The sequence below is a fragment of the Echiichthys vipera genome (assembly GCF_963691815.1).
Source record: "Echiichthys vipera genome assembly, chromosome: 11".
Taxonomy (NCBI): Eukaryota; Metazoa; Chordata; class Actinopteri; order Perciformes; family Trachinidae; genus Echiichthys; species Echiichthys vipera.
Window position 1 is genome coordinate 30,740,902 of NC_139836.1, and position 6,107 is coordinate 30,747,008.

A 6,107-nucleotide genomic window follows, 5' to 3' on the forward strand; every position below is an offset into this window, starting at 1 on the left:
GTTTTCGTTTTTGGACTATATTAACTACAGTGAAACATCTTCTCATTTATGATACAATCATATTGCCAGAAAAGAATTTCAGTATTTTCAATAGTGTCCTGTTCCAGAGCTTCATGCTTGGGACCCCTCCAGTGCCAGGACTCATGGTGGAAAATCATTGCTGGGGGTCTATCAATCAAAACATGATGTTGTGAAGTAGCACAGTACGAAGCATGGGGGAACTTGCAAGCTAGCTAATGTCAGATGTTGTAAAATTAAAAAAAAAAAAGTCTGTATGAAGTAAATTCTGAGATTTGTTTCAAACCCATGATACATGTCGGAAAACAATTGCTGTCAACATGTGAACAGACTCCCCAAAGCAATTTCAGTCAAAAGCAATTGGACCAAGCTAATCCCAGCCTGGTCAGATGCGTACATGAACTGATGAAGCCTCTTGGATGAGAGGTAAAACGTCTTCCTAGACAAATAACCAAGTCCAGTTGCTTTTGACTGAAATTGCTTTGGGGATAACAATGACCTGGACAAATGAGAACATTCACAGGCATGTGAACAGACTGTAATTCATGTAAAACTGAATAATGCAGTTTACCACATTTTTGGGGTTTAGACATTTTTTTTCCTTTCTCCCTTTGTGACCCACTGATCAGCGACCCTGGTCGTGTGCAATGCAGAGGGGCAGCAATAAGCCAGCCAGTGAGAGCACCTCCATGTTAGATTGTCCCATCAGAGGAGGGAGCTGTGTTCAGCCATTCCTGGCCCAGACTTTTTTTTTAATATTTCAAGTACAGCCCTTTTAAGTGTATTCAATTCAATTCAATTCAATTTTATTTATAGTGTCAAATCATAACAAAAGTTATCTCAGGACACTTTACAGAGTAGGTAAAGACCACACTCAATGACTTATTTATGATTTACATAGACCCAACAATTCCTCTGTAGAGTACAGTGGCAACGAAAACCTTCCCTATAACAGGCAGGAATGTCAGACAGACCCAGCTCTGTGGAGGACGGCCATCTGTCTTGACCGGTTGGGGAGGAAGAAAAGGAGAGAGAAAGAGAGAAAAGACACACAGATGGACAGAGAGAGACAGACAGACACACTTCCAGAGATGCAAGCAAAGCCTAACAGTAACTATAATATTTATAGTAATGTGAATATAACGTATATGTTAAGGCAGTTAATACAACAGAATAGTAGAAACAAGCACAGCTAAGGTGACAGAATATGAAAATGATAATAATTATGGTGGCAAACATGATCAATGATGAGTAGTGGCAATAGCAGCTACGATACAGCTACAAATTTTATAGTTTATTAAACTAGTGATAGTATATATGAGTAACAGTGACAATAGCAGCAGGAAGCGTCATGTAGGACCACGGCAGCAAGCACCACCACGATCAGCAGAGACCTGCGAGACGACAAAGCACAAACAGCTCCGGGGAAGAAGCTGAATCAGTAACATGCATTGATGGGACATGAATGATTCAGACAGAGAGGAGAGAAGCTCAGAGTATCAGGAAAAGTATTATCCCCGGACAGACTAGGCCTATAGCAGCATAATTAAGCAGAATAAAGTCTCATCGTAAGCCCTAGCTGTAAGCTTTATCAAAAAGGAAAGTTTTAAGTTTACTTTTAAATAAGGGGACAGTGTCTGCCTCCCGAATAACATTTGGGAGTTTGTTCCACAGGAGAGGAGCTTGGTAGCTGAAGGCTCTGCCTCCCATTCTACTTTTGGAGACTCTAGGAACGACTAGTTGCCCTGCATTCTCAGAGCGCAGAGATCTAGTTGGGTGATACGGTACTATGAGCTCTTTAAGATACGACGGAGCCTGACCAATAAGAGCTTTGTACGTAAGGAGAAGGATTTTAAATTCTATTCTAGATTTTACAGGTAGCCAGTGCAGAGAAGCTAATACAGGAGAAATATGTTCTCTTCTATTTGTTTTAGTTAGTACACGAGCTGCAGCATTTTGGACCAACTGGAGACTCTTAACAGACTTATTGGAGCAGCCTGATAATAAGGAATTGCAATAGTCCAGCCTAGAAGTAACAAATGCATGAACAAGTTTCTCTGCATCTTTCTGAGACACAATGTTCCTAATTTTTGCAATATTACGCAGGTGAAAATATGCAGTCCTTGTTGTTAGTTTTATGTGAGAATCGAAGGACATATCCTGATCAAAAATAACACCCAGATTCCTTACTGTGGTGCTGGAGGACAACACAACATCATCCAGAGTAACAATGTCTTTAGCTATTGAATTTAGGAGGCCTTTGGGGCCAAGTACAATAATTTCAGTTTTGTCTGAGTTTAACATCAGGAAATTGCAGGTCATCCAGCTTTTTATTTCCTTAATGCACATTTGAAGTTTATCTAACTGATGGGTTTCTTCTGGTTTGATCGACAAATATAATTGTGTATCATCAGCATAACAATGAAAATTTATGGAGTGCTTCCTTATAATATTTCCTAAGGGAAGCATATATAAGGTGAAAAGAATCGGTCCAAGGACAGAACCCTGTGGGACTCCGTGACTAACTTTAGTGTGCATGGAGGATTTGTCATTAACATGTACAAACTGAGATCTATCTGATAAATATGACTTAAACCAGCTCAGTGCGGTTCCTTTAATGCCGATCAGATGCTCTAGTCTGTGTAGCAGGATGTGATGGTCAATAGTGTCGAAGGCAGCACTAAGATCTAGTAAGACAAGTACAGAGACAAGTCCTTTGTCTGAAGCTATTAGAAGGTCGTTAGTAATTTTCACCAGTGCTGTCTCAGTGCTATGATTTGCTCTAAATCCTGACTGGAAATCCTCAAATAACTCATTATTATGTAAAAAGTCACACAACTGATTGGCAACTAATTTCTCGAGGATCTTAGAGAGAAAAGGAAGGTTAGATATAGGTCTATAGTTGGCTAGTACCTCAGGATCAAGACTGGGCTTTTTAAGAAGAGGTTTAATTACAGCTACTTTAAAAGACATTGGTACATAACCTGCTGATAAAGACATGTTAATCATATCTAATACAGGAGTGCTAATTAAAGGTAACACTTCTTTAAGTAACCTAGTTGGAATAGAGTCTAGAAGACAAGTAGAAGGTTTTGATGCTGAAATAGTAAGGTTTAATTTGTTAAGGTCGACTGTAGAAAAGCAGTCCAAGAATATATCAGGTCGTACAGTTTGTAAGGTTCCTGGGTTTGATGAAAAAATAGTGCCAAGCGAGTTGATTTTGTCTCTAATAGTTATAATTTTGTCATTAAAGAAGGTCATGAAGTCGTTACTACTGAGGGTTATAGGAATACATGGCTCAATAGAGCTGTGGCTCTCTGTCAGCCTAGCTACAGTGCTAAAAAGAAATCTAGGATTGTTCTTATTCTCCTCTATTAAAGATGAGTAATAGGCTGCTCTGGCATTACGGAGGTCCTTCCTATAGGTTTTAAGACTTTCTTGCCAAACTAAGTGAGATTCCTCCAGTTTAGTGGAGCGCCATTTACTTTCCAACTTTCGCGATATTTGTTTTAATTCACAGGTTTGTGAGTTATACCACGGAGCTAACTTTCTCTGTTTTATTATCTTCTTTTTTAAAGGAGCAACAGAGTCAAGTGTTGTTCTTAGAGAGCCTGCAACACTTTCAACAAGGTGATCAATTTCAGAGAATCTAACGTTAGTGCAGGAGTTGAATATTAGGATGAGGCATTAAAGTAAATGCAGATGGAATCGCTTCCTTAAATTTAGTTATAGCACTATCAGATAAACATCTGGTGTAGACACTTTTACCCAGTGGTGAATAGTCCTGTAATATGAATTCAAAAGTTATTAAATAATGGTCTGATAAAATAGGATTCTGTGGAAAGACTAAGTCATCAATTTCCACACCATAAACCAAAACAAGGTCGAGGGTGTGATTAAAACAGTGAGTAGGTTTATGTATACTCTGACTAAAACCAATCGAATCTAATAGAGAGATAAACGCGATACTGAGACTATTATTATCACTGTCCACATGAATATTAAAATCACCTACAATTATTACTTTGTCGGATTTAAGGACTAAATTTGACAGAAACTCTGAGAATTCGGACAGAAATTCAGAGTACGGACCAGGAGCACGGTACACTATAACAAATATAATTGGCTGCACAGTTTTCCAGGTTGAATGTGAAAGACTAAGAACAAGACTTTCAAATGAATTATAATTTAGTTTAGGTTTAGGGTTTATTAATAGGCCTGAATTATAAATAGCTGCAACACCTCCTCCTCGACCACTGCCTCGAGAAATATGAGAATTAATATGACTGGGAGGAGTGGATTCATTTAGGCTAACATATTCTTCGGGACGCAGCCAGGTTTCGGTCAGACAGAGTAAATCAATATGGTTGTCTGATATCAAATCGTTTACTAATACAGCTTTAGATGAGAGAGATCTAATGTTTAAAAGTCCACATTTTATTTTCTGATATTGTTGCATTGTCGCAGATTTTGCGTTGATTTGTATCAAGTTTTTCTTTATAGCTCCTCTTCTGTTCATTTTTGATCTGTTTAATTTAAATGATCGTGGGGCAAACAGTGTATACTAAACTGAGCTGGAAAATGCTCCACAGGGAGCGCAGAGAGGTGTGTAAGACTGCCACTCTGCTTCCTGGGCACCTGCGATAAGGGCAGCGCAGAGAGGTGTATTAAACTGCGACTCTGCTTCCCGATCCCAACACTGGGTTGTCATGGTTTTAGACCGCTAACAACTGCGTCCAGGTTCTTAGATATGAGAGCAGCACCCTCCAAAGTAGGATGAATACCATCTCTCCTAATAAGACCAGGTTTTCCCCAGAAAGACTGCCAATTATCTACGAAGCCCACATTATTTACCGGGCACCATCCAGACAGCCAGCGACGGAATGATGACATGCGGCTATACATGTCCTCGCAAGTCAAGTTGGGCAGGGGACCAGAGAAAATTACGGAGTCCGACATAGTTTTTGCATAAGAACACACCGACTCCACATTAATTTAGTGACCTCCGATTGACGTAATCGGGTGTCATTACCGCCGACGTGAATAACAATCCTACCATATTTACGTTTATCCCTAGCCAGAAGTTTCAAATAGGATTCAATGTCGCCCGCTCTGGCCCCTGGGATGTATTCACTATCATCTTTGCTCACTTTTTATCAGACACCCCATCTTCATCCCTGGATAATGTTTGTGTGTTTGTCCTCTTGACACTGGCTTACTTCACTCTTCTGGGAGCCTCATTCCGCTTCATTCTTTGATTTTTAGAAATTGACTGATTGCAGCTCCCCAATCTCTATAAACTGCATATGAATTGCCTTCTGATCAATGGGGCAAGTTTTAAAAATTTCTTTTACATCATTCAATTATCGTATTGCACATCAATACGTGTGGTTGCAAGAAGGTTTGCCGCATCTCCCAGCACAGTCTCAAAAGCATGGAGGAGACACCAGGAGACCGGCCGGAGGAATCAACCCTCTGGAACAGAAGCACCGTAATCTTTGTCGCAGCTTGGCCAAATCAGTTCCGTAACTGCACTGTTGTGATCTGATGCCAGCGTCAGAATGCAGTAAAAGGATCAGACTAACTTTCTGACTGTAGTGGGTGGGTCTTTAGTGATTTTGTGAGTGTCTATCGGTTAGTTTCACAGAAAATGGTGAAAGACACCAAAGTCCACCAACCACACACTGTGAAGCAAATGATGCCGGTCACAAGTGCTCTTTCCTGTCTCATAATTAGCCGTGTGAGTCACCTATAAGCTTGCAGTAAAAAGAATGCGGAAGAGGAGAGTCTGCCGTCTCTGGCAGTATATAGATCACATTTGTACGCTGTATAATCGCTAAGATATTGATATAAACAGTGAAAAAACATCACTAGGACACGCCGGCGCGGGCATCAACCTCAGAGGGTTAACCTAATTAAGTAGTTTTGTTGACTTAAACGAACCAAGTAGTTTTGGAACCTAAGCCTAACCAAGTAGTTTTGTTGAGTAGAAACAGCAATGTTGTGCACACAGCGGCAACAAAAACCTTCCCTTTAACAGGCAGGAATGTCAAACAGACCCAGGAGAAAGAAAGAGAGAAGAGAGACAT